Source organism: Pongo abelii, chromosome 4, assembly GCF_028885655.2.
Source record: "Pongo abelii isolate AG06213 chromosome 4, NHGRI_mPonAbe1-v2.0_pri, whole genome shotgun sequence".
Classification (NCBI taxonomy): Eukaryota; Metazoa; Chordata; class Mammalia; order Primates; family Hominidae; genus Pongo; species Pongo abelii.
In genome coordinates, this window is record NC_071989.2 from 176554010 (window position 1) to 176568999 (window position 14990).

Below are 14990 nucleotides of genomic sequence, written 5' to 3' on the forward strand. Positions count from 1 at the left end.
TGGTTTATTAATGGGCTGCGCCTCCTTAGAATTTGGAAGACAAAATGTCTTGTTTCCTGTGATTTGGTGTGATACACAGAGACTTTTGATATCTGCTGATATTTAAATGAACCCAAGGATGTAGAATTCGATAGTAAATTGTCACATGAAGTTCTCAAGAAGAGAATCTATTTTCAGATAACAGTGATCATCTGCTTCCATTAATAATCTTGGACTCTCTAAAATTATATGAACCCACAGTACATTTTTGTACCATGTGATTGATGCACACCTTGAAAGGCTAGGTCTGAGTGCTCAACGACTTGTTATTGCTATGTTCAAGTGTCACCAGGACTGCCTGGCTTTAATCAAAGCATCCCTGGGGTCATTTGAAAACAACTATTTACAGAAACTTTGGACATTTTCTTGACCACATGATTTAATGACCTTATATGGGAGGTAATCTTGCACAGTGGATAAGGAGGTTAGAATCCCAGCTCTGCTACTTTAAATTTGGTGGCTTTATTTCAGGGTCTGTATCTTTCTATCAACATAGTGGGAAAAATAATAGTACCTAGCTCAAAGGGAGTAAATGAGATCTGGTACACGTCCAGAATGAAAACAGAAGCAATTGTTATGTTAAGTCAGAGAGTCATATTTTCATATAGACAGTACCACAAAAATATTGTTAGATCCAAATAATAGTTACACAGGAAATCTATCTTCCCTCCATTTTCCCACGTTATCCCAGTTACTGTACACTCCTCAGGTTACTTGGGTAGTACATGAGCGTCAGAGATCAGTCTGACTTTCAAAACCTTAGGAAAACTTACCTACCCCATGAAGCCTGACAATGGCCTAGAACAGACAACATGAACTCTCAAGCCCATTCAAGGAGCCATATTATCTAAGCCCTGGATCACTGTAACAACTCTTTATTTACACAGCACATTCATTCCACACATGGTCAAATTTTCCAGAATATGGATGTTATAGGTGTCATTGTTTTAGAGGCAGGTCCATGCTATTAATCTTTGATTATTAATATATTTTTCTACCTCTGCTATTTTCAACTTATACTGCAGCCTGTTTCTTTACCCAGATTTCTTTTGCTTTGAAATTAACTACCTTTATCTCACTCATTAGTCCCCTTCTTTACTCATTCTTCTTCATCCATTGCTGAACAATTATGCCATAAACCAGCTGTCAAAACACAAGATGTGGTTCCCGGTTTAATTAGGAACATACAGTCTGGGTGAAAAGGGAAAACTCAGAGCACCTGCTCTTTATTCTGATTTCTAATGCCTGGTACTCAAGAGTACTTTGACAAATCAGAAAATGAACTTGAAAATGTGTACAAAGCAATATGGCAGGTATAAAGCTATCCTGTCACACATAGAATATATACATTTGTGTCTGCCCCAGAGAAGAGTGATCACGGTTAAGGGGTTTCATTCACAGAAAGAAGACTTCCTGGAAAAAGAATGTATGTGTCTATTTCAGAAGCTGAAAAGGCTGCTTTGGGATGACAGTTTTTATGCAAAGTGACTGCTATTTGCTGCTTTATTCTGCATTCATCTCTTATAAATAATATGTTTTTAATAAGCCACCGTATCTTTTGTTGGAACAATGCTTCCTAGAATTAAACATACATTTCCCTCACTTTCAAAATGCCCTTGAAAGCGTTGTGATTATACTGGGTCTTTCTTTGTGACTCTTACGTGTTTTGTCATCAAGAAAAAGTCAAGCTAATTAAACTATATGAGGACAGTGCACCCAAAAATGACCTCCTGAAGTCAGCTGCTGTCTATAGGTAATTCTCTCAACTAAATGTGTGCATGTTGGACAGTAAGGGCACAAGGTGGTCAGTGGCCTTTCCCTCTGCACTCCATGCAGACCATTCCATCTGCCTTTCCACATGTGGAGGACAAAGGAATGTCATCAAGTCTCTTTCTCAGTTCCTAGTCTAACAGCGAACCCTTGTTTAATAATATCCCAGTGTTTCTAGTTACCCCAAGGGAATAATATAACCTGAAATGATTCCCTAAACACAGCTTATTTTAATTATTCCTAATGATAAGCAAAATTTTGCCAAACGATTCTTTAAAGCAAAGAATCACATTTGCTTTGAATATGTTATTATGCATATTGCTTGTTACACCACACATAAAGATCTTCTTTACAAAGATCTGCAAGGAAACATTTCTTATGACAGTACTGGAATAGATGAGGTAAAGAACAACTGCTTCTTTTTTTTCTTTTTAAGACATTATAATTTGTTAGAATGATGGTACTTTTTGGTTTCTCTTGGTTGGTAGGCAAATCAGAGCAAAAGGTTTGCTGTGATTGCTGTCTTCCATCAAAATCTGTCAGAATACATTATGGCATGTATTCTGTGTACTAACCTTACCTGTTTTCTTTTTATTTTTTCAACTTTTATTCACCACCCAAAAAGCATCATCATTTTGTAAAATTTTGCTTTCAACATAGATTTCTATAGGAAGTATCAAGTGGTTTTGGCGACCATTTAATTCCAAAATATGGTTTATATATTTTAATATGATATTTATATATGATATATATTTATATAATTATTATATATTTATATATGATAATAACAGAAAATACTATAAAACTATTTATTAAAATACCAGAGATTCTAAGTTTGAATAGAATATGGTTCAAATTATTAATTTCTCTTCCTCAAATTTAACAGATCCAAGCTACTATACTATTTATAATATAGAAGAACTAGAAATAGTCTAAAAGTTAATCAGTAGGCAAATGGTTAAATATTGATATGTTGATGTAATAAAATAATATGTGACTGCTAAAATCATGATATAGAATAATATTTAAAGACATGGAATTATATTTGTGGTATATCACAATTTAAAATGACAGGTCACAGAGTAGTCTATGTGTTTCTGTTATGCACAAGAATAGATTTTAATACATATGCAAACACATGCAGAAAAGATTAAAAATATCTGCCATAAAATTATGACTATCTCTAGATAGTGGAATTACAGGTGATTTTTCTATTTATTTTATTTTTGTGATTTTTATTTTGTATTTCCTAATTCTCTACGATGAACTTATGTTATATTTGTAATCAGGGAAAAGTAAATGTCTGAAAAAGCAAGATACGAACCGCTTCTTGTTATCACGTAGCAGATTAGTTCTTCCTTTTAAAATAAGCCATTAAAAAGGATTCTTATATACTCAATGCAGGGCCTTTTTTACTTCAGTGGCAATGGTATAGTGCCTGAAGATTTGTAAAAATAGCTAATAAGCAGATTCTGTGCACAGATTTATCCTTTTCTTCCCTCTGTCCTCCCACCGGAGTCTGTGTTTCTGTCACAGCACTTGTTACTTTAAAGTCCAGTTATTTGCTTATTATCCTTTGATTCCAGCCCCAGCCACCCATTAGACTGCATCTCATTTGAGGGCAAAGATGAATCACATTTTTTTAGGCATTCCATAAATGTTTGTGGAGTGAGTGAGTGTGTGGCTGAGTGAAAGTAAAAAAAGAAGAAACCCTTGGTGCCAATCAAGCCAGAATAGCAGCAGACAAGACGCCTTCTCTCACAGCCAATTTTCTTGGCTGACTTTGTCAGTATAATTGCTTCAAATCTGTATTTTCTCTACCTATCTAGCTCCAGCCTAAATGTTGAATATTGTATTTTCCCTCAAAGAATGTCAATAAAGATTTTATTTTTTTCAATTACTGTTGCAGAGAATGTTTCCCTTTAGGAAAACTAAAATTTAATAACTTTTCTTCGGCAAAGTTGACGATCTCTTTATTCTCGCCATGATGACTGTAGTCAATCAGGAGTCAGTTGGAAGCCAAGCTGAACATAAAGTGATTAAAAGAAAACCAAAACACATATGCACCCTCTTGAAAACCTAATCACATTATGAAGCTCTAAGCATGAGTTATGAGGTAGCTGTGGCTGGCTGGGTTTTGATGAAGTACCCATAATTTCATATCAGCTGCCACAGGACTTTCTGACTTCTTTCTAACTTTAAAATGTGATTTACCCTGTTATCATCTACTTATACAGTCTTCAAGATCTACCTAGGAATAAATAGTATTAATAACATTCTAAGCTGTATTGCTGTAAGATTCTTATTTTTCCATATTCATATGGTAAAATTCAAATGATAAAAATAAAGTAGGTAATTCATTAGATTTCAAAGCTCTGGCTGTTAAAATAAAAGCATTTCCTCAATTCAGAAATCCTGGCATGAATTCATATGTTATCGGCAAGTACTATAGATGTACTTCTTTTGAAAATATGTACATTATTTTTATTCACTTTAGATTAGGAGTAATTTGATTTACTTAAAGTTTAGTGGGTATGTGGTAGTGATTAATTTCAACATAATATATTCATAATTCCACTCTTAACCAGTTTTCTTTCTTGGTACTGCAAGCAAATCTTTATTTTTAAAAAGGTAATTTAATAGGAAAATCTTTGAAACTAATTTCTTTGGCAGTTTTACTAAAACGTGTTATTAGAAATTGATACTTTGACATTATAAACAGTGTAGATTTCTATTGTGGACCAGTATTTTGCAGAAAGAGTTACATTATATTGATGAAAAATCTAAAGTATAGTCAGTGTCCCTACATGTAGAAAAAGGAAGGCTGAACCTTCTTGAAATGTTCACCTGGAATAGGCTGGGAGCTTTTCTAGAATGAATGAAGCATGGCTTATGGTCCATCATGCTGGTAATGCTTTTTTAAGTCAGCTCTTTTCATGGGCCAAGATAACCTTTATTTTTAAGTAAACACACTTTTTATAACCATCTGGTTAAGTGTCATCAGTCTGTCTCTGCATTACCTTCTCTTTTCCTTGTTAACTCCTTACCCTGTGTCTTTAACACACAGGCTTTGGAGAAAGTATTTCCTAGCCTCTAGTGGACTTTCCTTCTTGGTGCTCCCATAGGCTTTGCAGCTGAACTATTTAATTCATCGCTCCATCTTCCAACCAATATTGAGCCCATTTAATGCCAGATACAGTACTTGGCACTGGGCATGGTGATATAAAATGATGCCTGCCTTTATATGATTATGGACTCTCAGAAAAAAAATAGCCACAAGTAGGGACTTTTGGGAAAAATTATGCCCTAACATGGAATAAGTTTAAAAAAAAAATCTGTAATAAAGAGTTGGGGGAAAGGTTTCCAGGTAAAAAGGCATTATAAAGACTGGGGGCAAATGAAGGAGTGGTGGTTCACAAATCAGAAGTTACAAGCCAGAGGGTGAAGGCTAGAAATGAAGTGGGGAGATTGAAAAGGGTGAGATATTGGGAAGTCCTCTAAGTTACAGTTAGGATGTTATCTTAAAGACCGAGAAATATCTTAAGCAGGGAATGACATGAGGAGATGCACGGTTTAGAAAGCTTAGTTTGGCCAAGGTGTGGAAAATAAATAGACAGGACCTAGTTGAGAAGCTGTAGATGCTGTAAACCAGATGAGAGAGGACGGTGGTCCAGATTAGCAGAAGAGTGTGGAGATGCAAAGTACTGGACTAAACCCAGTAATGCTTAGGAAATGGCAGGACTTTGAGATAAAAACATCTATCTACCACGCATCCCCGTCATTCCAAATTACAATTGTTTATTTTGCAAGATCCCCTGTATAACTGTTTTTTATAGGCATTTTTAAAAATCTGGAGCCTAACTCACTGCTTAACACATTTTAAGTGCTTGGTGCGCATTAAGGAATAAACCTTGATTGATGCTATGTCGTAAACTGTCTTTGAATGATGTTGTTTTTAGTGTACCGTGCCTCTAGAAAACAGTTTCACTGAAACTGTAAGAGAAATGAAGTTGTGATTTGAGTTGCTAACTACGAAATGGTTTTCAAATTCAATTTTCTGTTTTCATATTTTAAAACAATTACGAAGTCAACCTTCAAAACGGGAATTTTTACTCTATAATTATATATGCTTATGAATTGTTTTAATATGCTCCCTAAACCCCATCGTTCAAACCACATCTTCAATATTATTGTTTCAATTATTTCAGAATTTCTCCAGCATCTATATGCACACGGACACACACATTGTTTTTCTTCTTTTCTTCTTTTTTAATAGAAAAGGGATTATACACTACATATAGTTGTGCTCCTTGCTTTTTCCTAATAGCGTATCATGGCTATCTTTCCATTTTATACATGTGGCCTAGCTCATTGAACAGCTGCAGCTAATTTCAGAGATGGCAGTACAATGATTGTATTATTCCCCTACTAATGGGCATTTAAGTTATACCTATTTTATGTGATGTCATAAGCAATGATGGAATGAATAACTTTGTATATATACTTAATTTCTACTGGACAGATACCTAAAATTAGGCTTGCTGAATGACAGGATATATGCATGTTAAGAGTATGTGTGCTTGTGTGTGTATGTATATGTGTATATATACATCCATATTCTAGCTATGTATTTGTTTATATATATATGCCCATGTTCTAATTATGTATATATGTATGCATATCATATACATAATACACACAAATATATGTACACATGCCCAAATTGCCCTCCAAAAAGACTGTACCAATTTGTTATCCCACCATTATTGTAGGAGTTCCCAGTTTTCCATATCCTCATCAAAACTGGCCAAGGTAGGAAAAACATTTTTATCTCTTTCAATTTTATATGTCTGGGTGACTTCTAGATGTTACTTCCAAATCACCTATTTTCTCTTTAACTGTGTTCATTCTGCCATTCTATTATCCAGTCCTACTCTTAGGCATGTGTGTATGTGTGCATGTTTGTGTGCATGCATGCGTGCACATGCATTCTGTGTTCCTTGAGAAAAAAAGTACACACACAAAGAGAGAATGCCCTTCCTTCCTTTCTCCCTTCCTTTCTTCCTTTCTCCCTTCCTTTCTTCCTTCCTTCCTTCCTTCTTTCCTTCTTTCCTTCCTCCATCCCTCCCTCCCTCCCTCCGTCCCTGCCTGCCTGCCTCCTTCCTTCCTTCCTCCCTCCTTTCCTTCCTTTCTTCCTTCCTTCCTTCTTTCCTTCCTTCCTTCCTCCATCCCTCCCTCCCTCCCTCCCTCTGTCCCTGCCTGCCTGCCTCCTTCCTTCCTTCCTCCCTCCCTCCCTTCCTTCCTTCTTTTCTTCTTTCTTTTGCTCTGTCACCCAGGCTGGAGTGCGGTGGCATGATCTCGGCTCACTGCAACCTCCATCTCCCAGGTTCAAGTGATTCTTGTATCTCAGCCTCCCGAGTAGCTGGGATTACAGGCACACATCACCAAGCCCAGCTAATTTTTGTATTTTTAGTAGAGATGGGGTTTCACTATGTTGGCCAGGCTAGTCTTGAACTCCTGACCTTAGGCCATCTGCCCGCCTCAGCCTCCCAAAGTCTTGGGATTACAGGCATGAGCCACCGTGCCTGGCTGAGAATGCCTTTTCACAAAAACTTGTTGTTGTGGATGCATTACTCTCTTTCATTTCTTTCTTGATAAAATAATTATCAATAATTTTGAAAAATTATTCTTATTGGATTCTGGCAAACTCCTCTGGGATAGGTGTTTCTCTTCTTTCATAGTATTGGTGTTCCTTTTATATGGAGGTTCTTTGTTAACCATTTGTATTTATATATACAGGTCTTGCTTGATCAATGTGAAGAGCCAATTGTCATCAGCATCTCTGCACTTCTGTTTCATTGGGAGACCTCTCCCTGGAATGGGAGCACGAATTTCAGTGCTCAGTGGCAGCACTGCCTATACCCTTTAGATCAGCAGTCCCCAGCCTTTTTGGCATCAGGGACTGGTTTCGTGGAAGACAATTTTCCCACAGATCCTGGGGGCAGGGGAATTTTGTGAGACGAAACTGTTTCACCTCAGATCATTATGCATTAGATTCTCGTAAGGAGTGCACAGCCTAGATCCCTTGCATATGCAGTTCTCAATGGAGTTCATGCTCCTTTGAGAATCTAATGCCACTGCTGATCTGACAGGAGGCGGAGCTCAGGCTGTAATGCTCACTCACCTGCCATTCACCTCCTGCTGCGTGGCCTGGTTCCCAATAGACGGCCTGGGGATTAGAGACTCCCAACTTTAGATGGTGTAGGCACAGAACTGTCAGGCAAACTGGGGACCCTGGCTGTAACAGCAAGACTTATGGTATTAGATGCTTGATAAAATGTAATCAGACTTTCTCATAGTTTACATTATACAGAATAATTATACTTAGGCTTTGTCCTTTGTTGTTTTATTGGTGAGGAGACAAATAATTAACAAAGAGGAAACACACTAATGACACCTTTCTTTCCCCGGGAAAAACTTTCAAATTACCTATAATGAGACTTGATTTAAAAATACATATCTCAAGACATTACTGCTTTTAAAGCACATGACATCTGTTTAATGTGTTGGATATGTCTGTTACCATAGTCTCCTGCACTAATGGATAATAATAATAGCAACTACACTTATTTCTTTCACAGCAATTATAATCTGTATTAATTGTGTACATTTGTTTGAGTTGGAGATTTATTGCCTGTATCCTCTAGTATCTCTGTGACAGGAAGGACCATGTCTTTTTTTTTTTTTTTTTTCCCCTGGGCATCAGAAATAAAAAGTCAAGAAAGTAGATATGGCCCTGGCTGCCATTTTTATGTTACTTTGTCCTAGTTGCTCAAAAGAAAGATGGCTCCTATGATGTCATCCTTCCCCCTGGTTGCACAAATGTCAGTAACCTCTTAAGAGAAGAATACTGTCCATGCAAAATAGAATAATGTCCACTATGCTTATCGTTAAAAACTAGAGTGTGGTGGTGGTGTTGTTATATAAACACCTGGTTGAATGTAATATAATCCCAAAAGCTACTGATAATTGGGTTTATGTGAGAGAATAAACATAGGCAGCATTAGAAATAACATTGCCATTTTCTAGCATGGTTTCTTGAGATAGGGAAAACCATATTTGTCAGACATGAAATTTATGTTTCTCTGAAAGGGGCACCTGACATTATAATGAAACTCACAAAAGCATGGAAAGAGGTTTGGAAGAAAACAAAACGTTCCAAAGTGTAGAAATAATTGATGGAATCATAATAATGCTAATTTTAATAACAATCGATCTATGAATGGCCTGCCAGCTTCACTCTCCAACACATTGTACTCTTATTTATGATGACTGTAATGTAATTGGAAGTATTTTTCAGTTAAAAATGCATGTAGTACTTGGATAAAAGGAATGCATCTTAGGTGACTGGGTGGCCATTTGCTTGCCTATGGCTCCCCAAGCTTTCAAAAAGAAGAAATTGCACACTCCATGTGGATGTGGCAGTGGGGAAACCAGAAGGTCTCCTCCTGCAGCTGGCGAAAGAACCACCAGTGCCAGCTTCTCTTCTCCAGTCATCATTCAGTAAAAGGATGCAGACCAACACTAAAATTTATTTTGACGAGGAAAAACAGGAAGTACATACCCAGGCCTCTGTGATGAGGTCTCTAATACCCACTGGGTGCTTTTGCATGAGACAGATGGTCTCAGCCTTGGCTACCCATCCCAACTGGTTGGTGGTCTTTCCAAATGATGCCACCTGGCTCTTGGTTCTCATGTGGGTGAGCACAGGGGTAGTCTTTGTCTCACATAAGCACAAAGCAGGAGGCTTTTGCATTCTGGAAACTCGCAGTTCATTCTCTGTGCCTTCAGCATGAAAAATGCACCACTTTCTGTATCTACCTGATCGAGATTGAGGGCACACGCTGACATTTTATCCATGGTGTAAATGAGTAAGTACGTGGGGAGAATGAGTCATGCAACAAATAAAGAAATCTTGTGCTCTCAGATAGAGCTTGGGTAATATGTAAAGAAAGATTTTCAGTCCAAATCTCTTGTCTGTTTTTCCACATTGCTAGATGGGAAACAAAGAGATAATTTAGTTAAAACATTTTGTTGAGAGAATAAAGTATGCTATAGGCTATTTTAAGAGTATTAAATTATTTCCTTCCATCGCCAGAAGTCTTTTTCCCATTACTAATATGAACAGTCGTATTTGTTATAATGTTATAACTGTCCTAATAAGAATACTCATCTTTACTGAGCACCTACTATATTGAGCCATCTTCACATGCACTATCTCAGTTGATCTATGAATATTCTGTTAATAAATATCCAGGGTCTGTTAATATCACTACATCATAGACGAGAGAAAACTGCAACGTACAAAGCTGAAGCTGTGAGCCTAAAGCTACATTGCTTGTAAGTGGGAAGGCTAAATTGGAACTCAAATAAGATGTTATGGAATCTAGGCCACCAGCTCTCAATTGGTACTCAGTGCTGCCTTGGTGGTTCCTATCCTAGGGTCACATTTTAGAAACAGACTCTGAGGACCTCATGTGGAATTGTTAGTCATCAATATTGCTAAGCCTTTCTTCTCATTACTGTCGACCTTTTCAGAAGGCAACTTAAAAACAGAATAGTGGAATGTTTGTATCACTGAATATAAGTGCTATTTTTGAAAAGTGACTCAAATGTATAGTTTAAGGGAGAAAATGAAATCATCTGTGAACATTAAAAGTTATCTCTTCCTTGTAGTTATCTCGTCCTTTTATTTTTACACGGCACATGTCTGCCATGCCAAAGTAAGCTCTGCCCTCCTATTTTCAGACCCCAAGACCATGAAACTCTGGGTCTTCATATGCCATCTTGAATCAATCAATTAAGCAATATCCTTTTATCCTTTTCATCACCTTCCTCAGCCTTCCTTGGCCTTCTTTTTCCTTCTCTATTCAGTTGTACTCTTTCCTAAAGAATCCCCGATGTGATCTTTCAAATGCTGTTGGGAGGAGATGTGTTTTCAGTATCTCAGTGGTTGATACTGCTGGTTCATTGATATATCAGTAGTTTTTAGAGAATGTTTACTCCTGTCTTGCACTTAGGAGTGTCTACCTGTTCCCAATGTGTGTAGAAGTACAAAATCTTTATAAGAGTTTACCCTGAACATCATCAAAAGAATCATGTAGTTGCAATTCATGATAAATAGGTTATCTGTAATGATATATGATCATCTGTGGTAGGTGGTAAAAAAACACACTATGTTCCTGTTGCTAACTATAGGGCACATTTGCCTTTGCAAAAATGATTGAAGGGTATAGAGGGCATGCAGCACCAAGGCTGGATGAGAGGCCTCATACTGTTGAAAAAGGCCGCTTTTTCAACAGTGTATGGTTGAGCACCAGCTTGTAGAAGCAGATAGTTATCAGCGTGTGGAGCAAAATACCCTGAGTTTAAATCTAGCACTACCCCCAGTGATGGTGTTACCTTGAGCAAGTCACTTCCACATTCTCATCAGTAAAATGGAAATAATAAAAGTATGTTTCTCATAAGATTGACAAAAAGATGAAATAAAATAATGCAATGAAGAGCTTAGGCTAGTGTCTGACACATAATAAGACAAAGTGTATTGATCACTTACTATTATTTTCCAAGCTCCACCATACTTGTCCCGTGGCAAAGAACATCTTTGTAAGGATACATTTGAGAGGGATAGGCTATTTCCTTCCTAAATGCTTAAAGCAATGCAGATTCATGCTTAATGACCAAAAAGACCATTTGTGTGGAGCCTATGACTTTTCCTATCCTTAATGTTTTAGATTAGAGATGGAAAAGTCTGCTGTCTTAGGTGAATAATGATGCATGTCTTTATGACTTAAAATTTTCAAAGGAGCTGTAGAGCATTTTTTAAGATTCATTTCTCCTCAGGCATCGTATTCTGCAACCCAAATGTTGCTGTGTAGTTACTTGGGGACCTATTTTCTTTAGGTAGTGTTTGCATAGTAGTCACTCTGGTTCACCAAGGGCTTTAAAAATGGAAACGTTTACAAAATAGAAAGGCAGGTAGGGCTCAGCACAAGTGAGGCCTGATGTGTTTCTATGGTAACCTCATTCTATATCACAAGGGTCAGTCTCATAGAATGAGATGATGTTCAGAGATATGTTCTGGAATTTTCTTGGCTGTCAACCTAACTATTTGGGATTTGAAAAACCGAAAAGCATGGGTAGACCACTTGAGATTTGCTGGGATGCCTGGAGCCATTAGAGATGACTTAGATGAATATGGAACCTCAAGAAATGAAGCTTCTGACACCTCGGGGGTTCCCTCAGCTTAGAAGCCCCATTTCTATTAGGTTGATGCAAAAGTAATTACTTTTCTTGCCATTGAAGGTAAAATTGGTGAAATAATTCACCGAGCACATGTTGAAATCCAGGAGGAGAGAGGGAGGAGCATCGTCCAAAACAGCCCCAGCTTCATCCCCAGACTCCCCACCTGTTGAAGGAGCTATTCTCAAATCTTTAAAAACACATTGCCAAATACGTGTGATTAACAAAAGGGAATCTAGAGTATGGGGGAAGTTATATCTCTGCCTTAATTTGATCATCTGGTGTTTCGTTATTGACCTTGTGTGATGTGTTCTCTGGTTACCTCAAGGAAAATTGACTCAGGCTGTACTATAGGGCACCAAGAAATGGTTTAAGTTTGATTTCTTTAAGTCAAAGATTTTAAATCAAAATGGCACCAATGTCATATTACATTTGATTTATTTGCATATCTAGAGAATATATACATATATGATCTAAGTATTCAGTGTAATTGTCAATATATATTTTTTTAAATATGCATATGCACAAAGGTTATGGAGACCCTTATTTTCTGAAGGAAAAAAAATAGCTGGCTGAATTTTCATCATCAGGTAGAGGAAGGTGAAATGGAATCATTGGGAGAGGGAGCACATACATGTCCAACTTATTTATCTGGGAAAAACTATTTATGTGGGAAAAACTATTTCTCTACCTACTTAGTGTTTTCATTTTGTTCCAGGCTCATGTTGATGCATATCATCAACGTTTGCTCACTTACTGTGCTAGCATTGACATTGAGAGTTCACAGATGTTTCAGTTAAGATATTTAAAAAGAAATTCTAAATGATCAAGGTACTTTGAGTTTAAAACTTAAAAAAAAATAAGCTACTTTATCCAGCCAATTTCACACTATTTATAGTAGCAGAATTTGGTACAGCAAAAGGAAGTGAGAATTGTTCTTTCTTCCTCTCTGTCTCTCTCCTTTCCCTTTTTCTTTTTAAATGGTACATTTTTGTATGTGTGAGAAAACATTAGAATAAACAAATAAGCCAAGAAAAAAACACTTGAAAATAGACTGCAGTCTTGCCATTTAGCAAGAATCACTATCAGCATTGTGAGAAATGTGCTTCCAGGACTTTCTCTAAAATGATATTTAATGTTGTAATAAAATTTACAACAATAATAGCGGTATTTATATAACAGTTACTCTGTGCCAGGCACTTTGAAAGGCACTTTACATTTAATCCTTTATGAACTATGTGAATTGTTTTTATCATTCTTGATTTATGGAGAAACTGAGGGAGGGATCAGTTAAGTGATTTCAGCAGCGTTACAAAGGTAGTGAGAGTAAACGGCAGACTCCAGTTTGTTCTCAGGAAGACTGGTTCAAGATTACTTTCTCTTACCTTCTCTTACCCCTCTGTCATACTGCTTCTCACTGTGTGTATTTTGAAACAGCAATGGCGTGGCGTTTTACTATTGCTTTATAGTCTTTTTTCTCTTACTGTATTGTGAACTTTTCCCCATGTTTTTATGTATTCTTCTGTGGCATCATTTTTTATGATTCTCCTTCTGATTTGGTCTAAAAGAGCATGTGATCACATCCTTAAATGATCCCCTATTGTTGGGCATGTAGACTGCACCACAATGCAGAGGTTGCTTAGTTGAGAAATTTCCGTCATCATCCTCAAAACACTAGTGTTCCAACTAACTCATGTACCAACTTTGTTTGAAAAACAAAACAGATTGCATGTTGCAAGACAGAGCTGCTGGCAAAATACTCCATCGTGTCAGATTTATACAAACCCATCTCCTGTGTATTGCACCATGTCCTAGAAAACTGAAAACCATGAAAACAAGTGCTCATATTTTAAGGAACTCAATGACAGCTGATAAAATATTGCATTTTCTGTAGCAGTTTTTACATAAAGCTTCCACCTTAAAGAAATGGATTTGATGGGACTAGGTGGTAATTTTTTAACACAAGCAGTGACAAAATAAACACCATCTGTTAGTATTGACTTATTCCACAGCATTCTCATGCTGGGTGATTTTATTTCACTTTTTTCAGAAATGGTTAATGACACATCTGGTAGTCAGTGAAGGTACACTCTGGGTGATTAAATGTGGTCATAAGTTTATACAAAATGCTGACAGAACATTTTTTTTTCTTTTCCATTATAAGCAATGGGGCACATCGGAGTGCCTGGCTGGCTACTCATTTTAAACCTTGTGTAGGATTATCTGTTTGGCGGTCGTTGAACTTCTGGAAAAACGTTGTTATTTTGAGTCTTCTGAGAAGCAGATACCAAGACAGGATTAGGTATGCAAGAAATTTTTTGAGGGAAACACCCGTGAAAACTAAAGCAGAGGTGCAGGAGAAGGCGAGAACAGCCTTCAGATAGCAATGCGAGTCTGGCACCAGTGAAGGGAGAGTGGGAAGGAAAGAGGAGTGGGCAGGAAGAGCCCCAGGCAGCAGCACATTCTAAACCAGTGTCAGCCAGGACACTGGGGGGTCCTGGAGCCCCAGTTGCCCATCCGAGCTTTTCTGCATCCTGCATAAATGGGCATGAATTAGTTTCTTCACTGTGCCCAGTCATTGGCAGAGAACAGCCCTAGGAACCTCAGTACACACACAGTAGTGGATCTGAAGGGGATAGCCAGTGTGGCCCTCCATCAACTCTGTTCCCACAGCCAGAGATCCGAGGAGTGCATTTTCATGGTCACCAAAAATCTCAACACAAAAAATGAAATGATCACTGAATTCATTTATCTCTGCATGTCTTTTTAAAGAAGAAAATGCAATATTTAAAATGGCCTTTTCTCCCCTAGTGTCTCCATTGGTCCAGCAGGCATGGCATGCACTGCGGAAGACTAGTGTAGCTGGAATAGTAGGTCCC

The 14990-nt window shown here is 37.4% G+C and overlaps 1 protein-coding gene across 14 annotated transcripts in view; it reads left to right on the forward strand.

Annotated features, from left to right (window-relative positions):
* The window catches only part of TENM2 (teneurin transmembrane protein 2), a 1285801-nt gene that overhangs the window by 695442 nt on the left and 575369 nt on the right, over nucleotides 1-14990 (forward strand). The gene's annotated exons all lie outside the window — the stretch shown is intronic.